This window comes from Lissotriton helveticus, chromosome 11, assembly GCF_964261635.1.
Source record: "Lissotriton helveticus chromosome 11, aLisHel1.1, whole genome shotgun sequence".
Lineage (NCBI taxonomy): Eukaryota > Metazoa > Chordata > Amphibia > Caudata > Salamandridae > Lissotriton > Lissotriton helveticus.
This window is the reverse complement of record NC_136072.1, coordinates 592,914,015-592,929,952: the sequence shown is the minus strand read 5'-3', so window position 1 is coordinate 592,929,952 and position 15,938 is coordinate 592,914,015. Positions and strand designations below refer to the sequence as shown.

General features: G+C 44.9%; 1 protein-coding gene and 1 pseudogene across 1 annotated transcript in view; one reads left to right on the top strand and one right to left on the bottom strand.

The window, feature by feature from the left end:
* The window catches only part of DDHD2 (DDHD domain containing 2), an 896,553-nt gene that overhangs the window by 17,848 nt on the left and 862,767 nt on the right, over positions 1-15,938 (top strand). The window lies entirely within an intron of this gene.
* Positions 190-8,550, bottom strand: LOC144790858 (uncharacterized; annotated as a pseudogene).

The window sequence follows — 15,938 nt, the reverse complement described above, 5'->3', positions numbered from 1 at the left end:
CTCCAAGTCCTAAAGCTCTACCAGCGGTGTGTGGGTCGAGTGAATAAGGAGTTGCATTTCTCTTCCTTCTCGAGTTTCTCAGTTCTGGTCCGAAAGATTATTTTCTTGGATTCTTCCCTGAAGTGCTCTGTGAGCCCTTTTCGGATTTCCTCTAGTTCGTCATGCACGTCCTATCCCCTGAGCTCGAGCTCATACCGTTGCTGCAGCTTGCTCCGCAGCCCCCTGGAACACACTCTTCTTTTCCAGTGCAGTAGCTCTGCTTGCATTCTGGAAGAAGCTCTGGAAACTGTCCTTCATCCATTTCCACCATTCACTGGCAGAGTGAAAGAAATCCCTCATGCCCCTCCACTCTACATAGGCAACTCTGAGGTTCGCCACTAACTCCTCATTTTCCAGCAATGAGCAGTTCAGCTTCCATGATCTTGGGTCAGCGCGGAACTTTCCCGTAAGTTCCCACTTGAAACTGACTGCTCTATGGTAAGAGAAGTTGACAGCGACAATGGAGCTTCGCCCAGGCTTTACCGTTGGGGAGGTGAATAGGAAGTCGATCCGTGAATACACAGATCTGTCCGACCTACTCCAGGAAAAATTGCATGTTGATGCTGCATAATGAAAATGTCATCTTTGTGCAGTTCTAGAGAGGTATATATACCATACACTCTGCACAGAGGAACCTCCTCAACTCCTGGGCAAAATGAAGGCTTAGGAACCATGGTAAATTGTCTATGGTGAATGAGTCAATGTTTGTGCAGGGAGGTTCATACTGACATGCTTCTATATACATATCAAGCCTATTCAATAACATACATATGCACAGGTGTGGCTGTAGCTGCAAACTGCATGTCACTTTTGCATCAAAAGAGTGAGTCAAGCAAACTGTCCTGAGTTTCTTCACATGAGTTTGAACGGAATTCTCCTCCTGATGAAAGTTTTAAGAAAACTAGGCTAATAAGTGAATTTTACATACCAATGTTCACATAAATTGGCTAAAAAGCCATAGATTATGAAAGGCACTATCAAATATTCCATATTATTATCATCAAGCAAGACTCCCCCTGATGTGTTGGGTATTCACCCTCCACAAGAAAACTTTGAACAATGTTGAAAGAACAGTGTCCTTCTCAGTACAATTTTCCTGATAATTGACTGTTTATTATCTGTTACTCATCAGTATTATCTTTACACATGGGCATATTCTCTTGCATTCCCCCATATAACAATTGCATTTCCCGGTCCAGAACTGGGAACTTTCAGACTTTGGACTCAAGAGGCAGGGATTTTGTTTACATTCAACCATCAGAGTTTTTTATTCTACTAATATTTATGCACAGTATTCTAAGCGGGAGTCTGCAATCCCTGTATAAAACCCTGTCTCTAATTTTCTTATCACAAGCGACCTCTGACACATCAAGCCTCCTGTGATAAAAGAAATGACATAGCTGCTTAACTGTAATAACTTATTACGGTTGAGTTCTGACATGTGAGAATAGGAAACTTTATTGCATGATTAAAAAACCTTTGCAAGTTAAAAAAGATTAAAATATACGTATTAAAAAGAAAGTGGAACCCCAATTCCTTATAATAAAAGACCCCCGCCCCCACCCCGATTGTCCGAGGTCTCTTGTAGCTGCCCTGCCGCCAAAGCATTGGAGGCGGCCCCTTTGGGGCTATTGTGATTGCGTCCAAGTTGAAAGAATTTTGAGTCCCGGAGTAGTCCAGCCTGGGTGCATGGCCCCATTAGCCAGTTAGTGTGATGACTCTAACAGTTTATCCTTTTCTGGATGTCTGCAGGCAGGACTTGCCAGTTATTTTTCCAATGAAGGATGCTGTTCATGGATCCCCTCCCCTAGTTTTTTTACAGCACGATCCATAAAACTTACTAGTGCACAATTTAAATTGGTGTTCCGTGGGTCAAAGCAGGCCAGTACTGCGGCTCTGTATGATCTGACCTCATTGATGTTCCAGCCTTTCAGTATAAGGGACCGTCTTTCCTGCAACAGGTTTGGACAAAGGCATAGGATGTGTATTATGTCTTCCCTATGATTTCCACAAAGTCGACAATGTTCCTGGCCATGGTCTCTTTTCCATTTAGGCAGATGACACAACAAGTTGATCACTCCCATTCTCAATTTTCAAAAACTTAATTTGGTGCATGCGGTAAACGGCAGGGTTAAATACCTCTGAGGCGTCAGCTGGATGTATGATAACAGGGACATCCAGCCGTGGCTTCTTCTTGCTAGACATGCCTTATCTTCCAGTCAGGAGAGTTTTTTACGCTTATTTTTGCAAGCCTTTTAAATTCGTTATGGCTGGTTTGTAGGTTCCAAACTACTTCGTTCAAGCCTAGAGTTTTTAGACCACTTGCCCAGTATTCATGCCCTGCTCGTCATAGTTTTGTATTCAGGCAAAACCATAGGTGTTGCGCTAGGCTGCCTTCCTTTGACAACCTCAGTTTGTGACAGCACATTAAGAAACTCATTAATTTGGCCAGTGATTGATTACAAATGCCCAGTTCCAGCCTAATTTGGGCTGGTGACGTTTGTGTTGGTAACTTGAACACTGTTCTATAGATTTTTGCAATGATTTTGTCTAATTGGCCGCTATCCAATCCTTTTAACACCTCACTTCCATACGTTAATGTAGGAATGACATTTGCCTGTGCTGCCTGCAATGTTGGAGCGAATGTTGGGCCGAGTAGCTTCTTGTGAATAGAGCTGATTGAAAAAGCTAGCGCTGCTCCCTTCTTTTTTTGTTCTTCTAAGTGGGTTTTATATCTTCCATTATTGTTGAAGAGAACACCTAGATACTTATGGCAGTTGGATTCTGCAATACTTTCACGATTTAAGACCCATGCCAGCTTCTTTGGCCTTCCTGGACGTACCGTCAAGATTTTGGTTTTCTTATTATGTATCAGGAGCTCGTTCTTATTTGAGTATTTGGCAGTAGCGTCCATGAGTCTTTGCAGGCCAATCTTTGTTTTACTTAGAATAACCACGTCGTCGGCGTGTGGTAAATAATTAATATTACCTTTTCTTAGAATTTCTATATTATTGAATACTTTAGCTTAAGTAAAGAGAGGAGTCTGTGGTATTCGAGTAAAGAGGGATTTATTCAATAACTCGAGTTAAGGGAGAGCTCCTTCACCAAGCGGGTTCAGGAGTGGTCTGATGTTTTATTCACACAACAGAATATTTATACAATTTCAGGCAGTAAGAAAAAGAAAGGAAAGAAGAACAAGCATTAGAAATGCAATCGGGCTCGGATTTATTTGAGTTTGAGCTAATGGCATTGTAAATGCCAATGTATTGTTGCTATGTGTTATGGAGTGTGTTCATGTGGTGTGTACTGCCAGTGATCTCCTTGTGAGTGTGAGAATATTGCACCGTTACTGCCTGTGTTGTCCTTCTTGTGAGTGTGAGAAGCTTGCACCTCTGCTGCCTGTGGTCTCCTTGTGAGTGTAAGAAGCTTGCACTGCTGCTGCCTGTGATGTCCTTCTTGTGAGTGTAAGAAGCTTGCACTGCTGCTGCCTGTGATGTCGTTCTTGTGAGTAGCTTGCACAGCTGCTGCCTGTGATGTCGTTCTTGTGAGTGTGAGAACCTTGCACAGCTGCTGCCTGTGAGTATGAGAAGATTGCATTGTGCATCTCTGTGCTGTGCCTGTTCTTTATAAGGGACTCTTGCTCTCTTGCTGCTGCTGCCTTGGCACAGTACCTGCTGTGAGTGTGTGAGGGAAGCTTGCACCGCTGCTGCTTGTGATGTCCTTCTTGTGAGTGGGAGAAGCTTGCACCTCAGCTGCCTGTGGTATCCTTGTGAGTGTAACAAGCTTGCACAGCTGCTGCCTGGGATGTCCTTCGTGTGAGAAGCTTGCACCGCTGCTGCCTGTGAGTATGAGAAGATTGCATTGTGCATCTCTGTGCTGTGCCTGTTCTTTGTAAGGGACTCTTGCTCTGTTGCTGCTGCTGCCTTGGCACAGTACCTGCTGTGAGTGTGTAAGGGAAGCTTGCACCGCTGCTGCTTGTGATGTCGTTCTTTCGAGTGTGAGAAGCTTGCACCTCTGCTGCCTGTCGTCTCCTTGTGAGTGTAAGTAGCTTGCACTGCTGCTGCCTGTGATGTCGTTCTTGTGAGTGTGAGAAGCTTGCACCGCTGCTGCTTGTGATGTCCTTCTTGTGAGTGGGAGAAGCTTGCACCTCAGCTGCCTGTGGTCTCCTTGTGAGTGTGAGAAGCTTGCACCGCTGCTGTTTGTGATGTCCTTCTTGTGAGTGTGAGAAGCTTGCACCGCTGCTGTTTGTGATGTCCTTCTTGTGAGTGGGAGAAGCTTGCAACTCAGCTGCCTGTGGTCTCCTTGTGAGTGTAAGAAGCTTGCACAGCTGCTGCCTGTGATGTCCTACTCACTACTCTACTCACTACTCACTACTCTGCACTCACTACTCACTACTCTACTCACTACTCTACTCACTACTCTGCACTCACTACTCACTACTCTGCTCACTACTCACTACTCTACTCACTACTCTCCACTCACTACTCTGCACTCACTACTCACTACTCTACTCACTACTCACTTCTCTACTCACTACTCTGCACTCACTACTCACTTCTCTACTCGCTACTCTGCACTCACTACTTTACTCTCTACTCACTACTCACTACTCTACTCACTACTCACTACTCTACTCTACTCACTACTCACTACTCTACTCACTACTCACTACTCTACTCACTACTCTACTCACTACTCTGCACTCACTACTTTACTCACTACTCTACTCACCTCACTACTCTACTCACTACTGACTACTATACTCACTACTCTGCACTCACTGCTCACTACTCACCTCACTACTCTACTCACTACTCACTACTCTACTCACTACTCACTTCTCTACTCACTACTCACTTCTCTACTCACTTCTCTACTCACTACTCACTTCTCTGCACTCACTACTTTACTCACTACTCTACTCTACTCACCTCACTACTCACCTCACTACTCTACTCACTACTCACTACTCACTACTCTACTCACTACTCTGCACTCACTACTCTACTCACTACTCTACTCACTACTCACTACTCTGCACTCACTACTCTACTCACTACTCTACTCACTACTCTACTCACTACTCTACTCACTACTCTACCCACTACTCTACTCACTACTCTACTCACTACTCTACTCACTACTCTACTCACTACTCACTACTCTACTCACTACTTTCTACTCACTACTCACTACTCTACTCACTACTCACTACTCTGCACTCACTACTCACTACTCTGCTCACTACTCACTACTCTGCTCACTACTCACCTCACTACTCTACTCACTACTCTACTCACTACACTACTCACTACACTACTCACTACTCTACTCACTACTCTACTCACTACTCTACTCACTACTCACTACTCTGCACTCACTACTCACTACTCTGCTCACTACTCACTACTCTGCTCACTACTCACTACTCTCCACTCACTACTCTACTCGCTACTCACTACTCTACTCACTACTTTCTACTCACTACTCACTACTCTACTCACTACTCACTACTCTACTCACTACTCACTACTCTACTCTGCACTCACTACTTTACTCACTACTCTACTCACCTCACTACTCTACTCACTACTCTACTCACTAATGACTACTCTACTCACTACTCTGCACTCACTACTCACTACTCACCTCACTACTCTACTCACTACTTCTCTCACTACTCTACTCACTACTCTGCACTCACTACTCACTACTCTGCACTCACTACTCTACTCACTACTCTACTCACTACTCACTACTCTGCACTCACTACTCACTACTCTACTCACTACTCAACTCACTATACTCACTACTCTACTCACTACTCTACTCACTACTCAACTCACTATACTCACTAATCTACTCACTATACTCACTACTCACCTCACTACTCTACTCACTACTCACTACTCTACTCACTACTCTACTCACTACTCTACTCACTACTCACTACTCTACACTCACTACTCACTACTCTACTCACTACTCTACTCACTACTCTGCACTCCATACTCACTACTCTACTCACTACTATACTGACTACTCACTACTCTACTCACTACTCTACTCACTACTCTGCACTCACTACTCACTACTCTACTCACTACTGTACTCACTACTCTACTCACTACTCTACTCACTACTCACTACTCTACTCACTACTCTGCACTCACTACTTTACTCACTACTCTACTCACCTCACTACTCTACTCACTACTCTACTCACTAATGACTACTCTACTCACTACTCTGCACTCACTACTCACTACTCACCTCACTACTCTACTCACTACTTCTCTCACTACTCTACTCACTACTCTGCACTCACTACTCACTACTCTGCACTCACTACTCTACTCACTACTCTACTAACTACTCACTACTCTGCACTCACTACTCACTACTCTGCACACTACTCTACTCACTACTCTACTCACTACTCAACTCACTATACTCACTACTCTACTCACTACTCTACTCACTACTCAACTCACTATACTCACTACTCTACTCACTACTCTACTCACTATACTCACTACTCACCTCACTACTCTACTCACTACTCACTACTCTACTCACTACTCTACTCACTACTCTACTCACTACTCACTACTCTACACTCACTACTCACTACTCTACTCACTACTCTACTGAAGGTCCTTCCTCAGCTGGGGGTTTATCTCTGGGTTAGAGTTAAGAACAGAAACTATCTTTTAAAACCGGAACTAGCTCGTTGGTTCTCGGAATTGGCCGAGCCGCAAGAATGTGTGGTTAATGAACGGAGGGGCCAGGTGCAGGATGTCTTGCTCGTAGGTCTGGAAACAAAATGGATGACACACACCAAAAATGGGTGCTGTCTGAATCAAAATGGCAAACAGGCAGAGAAGGGAAACGATGGGGCACAATTGTTAATTTTATTTTCTCATTCCCTCCTTGCCCCAGAGTGTACCTGTATTTATATCTCAATTTGCATGAGATTGTCTATACATTCCTGTAGCATAATTGTTTTGTTTTCTTTCTGCTGGATATGTGGTTTAGGAATGCAGCTTGCAGCGCGTAGCCCACACAGGGCAGGGCCACATTGGATGCAAAGGCAGAATCCAGTTATTACTAGGAATATTATGCCTGCTGCTGACAGCAGTATCCATCCCCAGGACAATATTATTGTCCAAAACCAGTCAGACCAAGTCCAAGTGCCAGATTCTTGATTTAGGCTGGCGGCTATCTTGTGTAATTTTGTTATAGCTGTATATACAGACGGAGAGTTATCAGGGATGAAAACACAGCAGCTAGAGCCGATAATTCTACAGGGTCCGCTTCTGTCAGCCAGGATGACGTCAAGGACAAGGCGGTTTTGAAGAGCAACCAATCTTATGGCAGACTGTTCCTGAGTCAAATTCCCCAGGGCAGACGCCGTCTGATTTACAACAGCCTCCAAGGTCCTTATCAACTTGCGTATGAGCTTGCTGTTCTGCACAGGACCGATAAAGAAAAAGAATCCTTTGTTGAAGTCTGTATATTGTTCCAATGTAGTTTCCGTTTGATCAACCCCGGAGATATCGATCATTCTTTTATGCCTAACATGGGGCACTAGGATGTCTCGGTGGTAAGTGGATGGGGCCACAATGACAGGAGGTAGCAGAAATGCTATATAGCACATCCCCCCCCAGTTCAAGGGCAGCCACACATAGGCCGTTTGCCCGCAGATGAAATAAGTATGGCGAGACGCTAGAAATGATGATTTTCCCTTGTCTTCAAAACTCACAGTGGTATGGCAGTCACTGTGTCCTAATGGGCAGAGCCATTTTTACGGACACACAGGTGCCCTTTTACTGTTGAGACCGAAATGGAAGGGGGCCCAGCATTCTTTTTAGATTTGGTATTTAATATTCTGTAGGACAGGGTCATGTTCCCCTGCTTGTATTCTTCGCTTTCTAGGACCGTGCCTGTCGCCTGAGGATCTCCATCCTCATTCGGGTAGCAGACAGCATTAAGGACTTTATTTAAGTCCCCCCAAGGCCACCCATTCTTGCATGACCTATTTCCATCAGGGCAGGAGGGAGGGGTAGTCCTGTTGGCTGTTATTAGGGCGAACCAGGCCTCGCAAGTTCCATTATAAGAAAACGGGAAGGGGAAGAGAGGCATCCCTCCCTACTCCTGATGAGGTGGGAGGCAGCCACATATCCAGCAATCTGTGATATTGCTGGCCTGATGCGTATAGTGTAGCATGTGTATAAAGGTATTGTTACGGAGAGCTAGCCTATGGGCTTGCTCATGAGGGGGCAGGTCGTGGTGCGTGTGTTCCTGAGTGTTGTTAGGTGCATGAGAGGTATGTGGTGCTGGCGGGAAAGCAATGTGGAGGACCCAACCGAGACACGTCATGATTGTTATCAAGAAAAACAGTATGATCAAACATATGATAGGGCCGCTATGCAACTTCTTAACACTCTTCTTTCGGCGCCTCACTTTCTCTTTCTCCCACATAGTCAGGGTGTCTGAGTCTGCCCCCATGCTCTGACCACTTCACCACTGGACCTGTGTCCGTGGACTTAATCAGCCAGAGTCCGGGTGGCGGACCTCAACTTTGATTTATATTCCTGTTGTGGGGTCTGTTCCAAAGGCAATGAGGACTGTTCAGTCACAGTGTGACTAGTTTTGGCAATATCGCTGGCACCAGTGTCTATTTCTCCAAAGTACTTTTTACAATGACTGGCATGCAACCAGCCTTTTCTGCCTTCGACCTTCACTACAGTTCGCGTAGTTAGGAGTACCAACTTCGGCTCTTTCCACCTGGGCTGGAGGGGATTTGTCCTGTCGAAGTTGCGGACCGAGACCCAATTCCCGGGTCGGATGGTGTGTTCTTCAGGGTTGGTTTTGTCTGGGAAGGCTGCAGCCACCTGTGAACGACAAGAAAGGAGTGCAGACATCAAGGAAGCCAGGTAATCTGTCAATATTCTGCTATCTACATCAGTAATAGACTTTGGTCTAGGAACTCCCCACATGTTTGGTGGTCTGCCAAAAACCATCTCGAATGGTGCTAATCCTATTCGGGAGTGTGGTACCATTCGCATATAGAACAGGGCTACTTGTAAGGCAGTCATCCAATCTACGCCTTTTTCTGCTGTAATTTTGGCTAACTTAGTTTTAAGAGCCTGATTGTGTCTCTCTACCAATCTTGCTGCCTGGGGGTGTCTTACGCAATGAAATTTCCAAGTGTATCCTAATAGAAGGGTGACATGTTTCATTAGCTCGGAAGAGAAAGGTTGGCCATTGTCTGAATATATGACTCTTGGCAACCCATAGCGTGGGAAGTACTCTCTTACTAGAACCTTAGCAGTCGTCGTGGCGGTATAGTCAGGGACGGGGTAAGCTTCAGTCCACCTTGTTAACGTGCACACCACCACCAGTACATACTTGTAACCTCTACATCTCTCCATCTGAATATAGTCCATCTGGAGAGCTTCGAATGGATGGTCAGGGGGTTGGAATCCACCCTGCTCCACCTTCGTGCCTTTACCTGGGTTGAACTGGTTACAAATCATGCATGTTTTTACTTTTTGTTAGGCTGCAGCTCTCAAATGTTTGTTATGCCATATGTTCTGTATGCTATCTAACATTGCCTTTTCTCCCAGATGCGCTGGTCCATGTATGGTGTTAATTATAACCTGAACCATAGCATCCGGCAGTAGCCATACTGCTCTCTCAGGTGTCATCCAACCCTGGTCTGTAAGGACCCCTCCTTTTTCCTTCCATTCTAGCAGTTCCTGTGGTGTGGTGTGACTTTGGACATCCTGGATGTCAGAAAAGGGGTCTCGTATTGCGTATTGGCGGTGTAGTATATTCAATTCTGTGTTTGCCGCCAGTTTGGCTGCATTGTCTGCGAAATCATTTCCTTTCGATATTTCATCTGTTCCTTTTGTGTGTGCCTTACATTTCAGCACCGCTATTTTTGTTGGTAACTGGTTAGCCTCCAAAAGGGCAGTGATGAGTGCAGCATGTTGTATTTTGGACCCATGTGATATGAGAAATCCCCTCTCCCTCCATAATGTGCCGAAATTGTGTACAACCCTGAAAGCGTATTGTGAGTCAGTGTAGATGTTAACTGATTTTCCTTTTGCTAAGTGACATGCTCGTGTTAGTGCTACTAGTTCAGCTGCCTGTGCTGACAGTATCTCTATTTTGTGTGCTTCTAAAGTGCTTATACCATTTGTGACGGCATAAGCTGCTGCCAGTTCTCCAGTGGGGAGTCTCATGCAAGAGCCATCAACAAAAAGTGTCATCTCTGCCTCAGAAAGGGGCGTATCTTGTAAATCTGGTCTCGGTTTGGTCACTAAATCAATTGTATCAATACAATCGTGAAATTGTTCAGCAGGAGAGGTAAGTGGCAATAGTGTTGCTGGGTTTAAAATATTGCATCGTCGGATCTCAATGTGTGACTGAAAAAGTGTCATCTCGTATCCTGTGAGTCTGGCTATTGTCAGATGTTGTGTTTGCATTCTGTTTAGGAGAAGTTCCACAGCGTGTGGGACCTGGACTACCAGATGATGTCCCAATACAATAGTATTGCTTTGTCTAATAGCCTGTGCAGTAGCTGCCACTGACTTTAGACAGGCAGGTAATGCTTGTGCCACTGGATCCAATGTACTGGAAAAATAACCGCATGGTCTATGCCTGTCGGCCTGAAGTTGGGTCAGGACCGACAGGGCTGTACCTGAGCTTTCTGTTACAAACAAGGTAACATCTTTGGTGTAATCAGGTGTTGCCAACACTGGGGCTTGACACATAGCCTTTTTAAGAGACTGAAAAGCTTGTGTGTGTTCATCTGTCCAGGGTCATTTTGGAGTAGCGCCAGCTTCAAGTGTTGTCAGCTGCACTAATGGTTTAGCAATGAGGGCAAATTGCGGGATCCACTGTCTACAATACGAGGTAAGACCAACAAAAGCTCAGACTTGTTTCTGTGTTGTTGGTTGTGGCATTTGTTGTATAAGTTGGATGCGTTCCTGTGTATGCTGCCTACCCTCCTTTGACAGCAAGTGCCCTAAGTATGCCACTTGCTGCAAACAAAATTGGAGCTTACCAGGGGAAACTTTATGGCCATTTGCAGCTAGGAACTTTAGTACCAGCAATGATGCTTCAGCGCAGGCTGGGTCAGATCTGGCCGTAATGAGGATGTCATCAACATATTGCAATATGGCTGTATCTGTAAGCATTTGAACAGTATCCAATTGTCTTTTTAACGCTTGGCAATATACACTTGGACTTTCGGTGAAACCTTGGGGAGCTCTTGTGAATTGGAAGCTTCGCCCTTGTAGGGAGAAGCCGAAAAGGTATTGGCTGTCTGAGTGAATGGGTATACTGAAGAATGCATTTTTTAAGTCAATGACAGTGAAGTGTGTTGCTGCTGCATCTATGGCTGTGAGTAACATGGAGATGTCTGGAACCACGGGGTGTTGGGGAATGACACATTTATTAAGTTCTCTCAAATCCACCACTAGTCTAGACAGGGGGTGTTCCCAGTTCCACTTTTTTATGAACTGCTAAAACTGGGGAATTACAAACATTAGACATCGTTTCTTTAACCACACCTGACTGTATTAGATCCTGAATAATTGACATTAATGCCTGTTCGGCTTGAGGTGGGATTTTGTATTGTCTTATGCGTGGCAGTTGGGCTGCCTCCTTTAGTGTAACCTTGTGAGGTGTTATTTACATACACCCTACTGTGGTGGAATCAGTGGCCCAAAGGGTGTGTGGCAAATCTTTCAAACGTTCGTCTAATTCTCTACTGGTGTAGTGGCCCTTAAAATCTCGTAGAAATAACCTGACATCTTTAGGTGAGCAAACAATAACAGCTCCCAATTCTTTCAATGTCTTGATACCGAGCACATTTTCTGGACATGATTTTGTCAATATAAGATCTGTAGTTGTCGTGAGGGGACCAATCTGCAAGGGCAGAGGTTTTGATGTGACGTTTGTCACAGGCTGTCCGGAGAAACCCACAGAAATACTTTTTGAACCCGAGAGAGGAGCCTCTGGGACCTCTTGATGGCTTATTGTTGTTTTACTGGCCCCAGTGTCTAGTAGAAACTTCCTATCCTCCCCAAGAAGTCGGACCTCTACAAATGGACCTTTCTGATCTACTGGGATGGGGATTAGGGGCATTTTGTCATCTTCTCTCCCTGGGCAACATCATGAAAAATCTGGGTAGTATTCAGTATAGCCATCGTCTCCAATGTACATTTGGGCCATTTGTGCTGTCGGTGAAACGGAAGGTGCTGAAGTGCCTTGTGGGGCACTCTGTTTTGGCTGATATGGACGGGGCTGTGTCTTACCAGTGGCCAAATTGTGTTTTAAGACAGGACAGTCTTTAACGAAGTGTCCAGTCTTTTTCTAATAATTGCAAGTACCCTTCGTGTTTGTCTGGTTACCTGGTGTCTGTTGGCGCTGGGGTGCAGTCTGGGCCACTAATGCTTTCATCTTTGCGTCTTTCATGCGTTTCTTATCATTTTCGTCTTCATCCCTAATGCGGTTTTGATGGTATTGTAGCATTTGTAAAACCTGTGGTGGCGTATGGGCTTGCCAGGTTCTTTCTACCTTCAGTACTCTTTCCTTTATAGCTGGCAAGGCGTTGTCTACTAATTTGGAAACAAACAGATGCGGGTAAGCTTCGCTTGTCGGCGTAAGACCGCTATTTACCGCAAAACACTTTTCAAATCTTGTATAATAATCTCCTATGTCTTCAGCATGTTTCTGTTTGCAGGAGGAAATGGCATCCCAGTCCTCCTTTTTCACTGTCAATAACTGTGGTAACACCTTCAAAATAGTGCCAGGGAGTGCCTTGAGTTTGGCTCCTATACCTTGACCTGCTACCCTAGTATTTTCGTCATTCTGAAGTTCGGTCCATCTAATGTGTTCGCCTGCCACCTCCCAATCTTTTTCTCGTAGTTTGTCATATATATCCGAGGGCAACAATAATTTCAGAATTGCTGTGATATCAGAAAGAGTACATGTTCCCATCATTAATACGTCTCCTAGTTCCTTAAAAAATCCAGCAGGGTCTTTTGAGTGAGGGGGGACCATCTCTTTTATCCTTAGTAATTCAAGTTTTGTCAAGAGGACATAAACAAAAACGCGTTGTAACGCGCCATCTGCGTCAGCTCTGGGGTGGACCTCCCTCATGGGGAACTGGCGTGTTTGAGGAAGTCTATTAACTGGTCCACAAGTATCAGTGAAAAATCTATATTTAACCGCTTTCTGGTATTCCTGCCTAAAATCTATGAATCTGTTGAGAAAAACTGAACCATTGTGAAGGACAAAAAAATCTTCTAGTCTCGGATCATGTTTAAAAAGTGTCATTGAGAGTGATGAGATGCTGTACCATGTAGAGACTCGCTAATCTTTGATTGAGCGTGGTAATGCTAAAAAGAGTCGGGCTATGAGATCACTGTCATATATCTTATATTCAGAGACCCATAGGGTCGCAGTTCTGGCTATTTCCTCCTCCTCCGGTGTAAGCGGGGGTTCCTGGTTCAACCAATAGTCTAATGTGTTAGATGTATTTTCAAATAATTCATCCGGAGATGGCCGTTCAGAATGGCCTAGGTGGAATGGAGGCGGGGGTGGTCGTGAAATAGGGGCGGAAAAGCGAACAGGTAGGGCTTTGTCAGTTGATTCTGTAATGTCCCCCTCAGGTTTCTTATTTTCTTCGTCTGTTTGTAAGTCTTGTAAAATACGGGTCACCTTACGGGTGAACCTGTCTAGTGCATCATTCATGAGGTCTAGACTGGTGTGGTCAGATGTGGAATCCAATAAGTCAAAAAGGGAAACAGGTACATTTTTTTCCTCTGCTTGTATGTGTTTTATGAAACAACAAAGGAGGAACCTATACATGTGCATTTTTACAGGGTGCGATCTTCTTGTAGTCATAGCGTTAATGGCCCGTGAGTTCTCTCCAGTACGAAGAAACTCAGAGGCCGCCTGAAGAAACGTGTCCATCGCTGGTAGATGTTTTATTGCTTCCCATGAATCATGAAGTATTTTACTTATTCGGCCCGCCTCCCCTGTGGTGCTCGGGGTCGGGTCATAGGGGCAATCGAGAATCGTTTTATCTGGGTCCGGACCTTCGGCACCCTCCTTTGGGGCGAGAGGCAGTGTGTCCTGTTGTGAAGGGGGTGGCGGTGGCGGAGGGGGCTGAATTACTGGAACCTCATATGGAGGTGGGGTGTCTAAGAGGAAATTGGTGAAAGTATCCTCTGGAAATTGGGCAGTAGGTTGTGTCTTAGGTGGTGCAATGTTAATGTGTTCAGGTGCAGATGGCAATACAGGATAAAGACAAGTAGAAATGGCTGACTGTTCCCTTTCATTCCTTTCACTAACTACTTCTCTCCCTATTTCTTGTAATTGTTCATTCTTGGCCTGTTCTGACATTCTCTTACCCTTTTCGACTTTGTTCAATGCTTTCTCCTGCCTCCTATGGGCCTCTTTTCTCCATAGTTCGACCGCGTCACTTTGTGACTGTCGGACCTTTCTCTTCCACAACTGTTCGCCTAATTTCAGTATACATTCCATGTCAAAAGTCCCTGTCGCAGGCCACCTATATTTATGTTCGAGATCTTTGGTGTAATCTACCCATAAATCACAATAAACAATTGCACAAACGCCATGTTTTGTATACATAAAATGTCCTGGGGTATCTCGAGGAGGAAGGGGAACTTCCTTTTCCAGGAAACCCTTTTTAGTCCCTATTTTACGTAACTCAGAAAAAATAGGCATGATGACGAAACTTGCAATGTAACAGAGATTTAAACAATAAACATATATCTTTACCGTACTCACAGAAACTGTGAGTCTGTCTTTATACTTTTCAGTAGTACTCACCGAGAAGCACACTAGAAGGCCTGTTGATCTTTGAAATGCGCGCAGCTTCTGAGATGGGGCTCACAAGACCTCGGACTCGTCTTCTTCACGGGTTGGGCTCTGGGTCTGGACGTTCCGCAATCTTCCTCACCGCCTCGTGTGGAGGACGGGCCGCAGTCGGTCCCCCTTTCACCTTGAGGGATTTGACGGGAATTCCCCGCGTCTGTGCACTTTGAAGTCCGTCAAAGGTCAGGAGGGGGCAGTACCGGGTCCGACATCGCCGGCGCGTGGGGGAGAGGGAACGTCCCTGTTCAGGCGCCAGAATTGTGGTAAATAATTAATATTACCTTTTCTTAGAATTTCTATTTTATTGAATACTTTAGCTTAAGTAAAGAGAGGAGTCCGTGGTATTCGAGTAAAGAGGGATTTATTCAATAACTCGAGTTAAGGAAGAGCTCCTTCACCAAGCAGGTTCAGGAGTGGTCTGATGTTTTATTCACACAGCAGAATATTTATACAATTTCAGGCAGTAAGAAAAAGGAAGGAAAGAAGAAAAAGGGGAAGTGACAAGCAGTAATTTCCAACAAAAATGTGTCAAGGTATAGGCGTGTCTGAGGTCTTGTGAGAGTGCATGAAATGTGTCGAAATGTGCTCATTTCAGTTGAAGGTCCTTCCTCAGCCGGGGGTTTATCTCTGGGTTAGAGTCAAGAACAGGAACTATCTTTTAAAACCGGAACTAGCTCGTTGGTTCTCGGAATTGGCCGAGCCGCAAGAATCTGTGGTTAATGAACGGAGGAGCCAGGTGCAGGATGTCTTGCTCGTAGGTCTGGAAACAAAATGGATGACACACGCAAAAATGGGTGCTGTCTGAATCAAAATGGCAAACAGGCAGAGAAGGGAAACAATGGGGCACAATTGTTAATTTTATTTCTTCAGGCGTAAAGAAGATTTGACAGCTGGAACCCAGCTAGTTTGGGAGCATGATAGTTTACCTTATTTAAGGCTTCCGGGAAGTCTGATAAAAATAAGTTAAAAAATGTGGG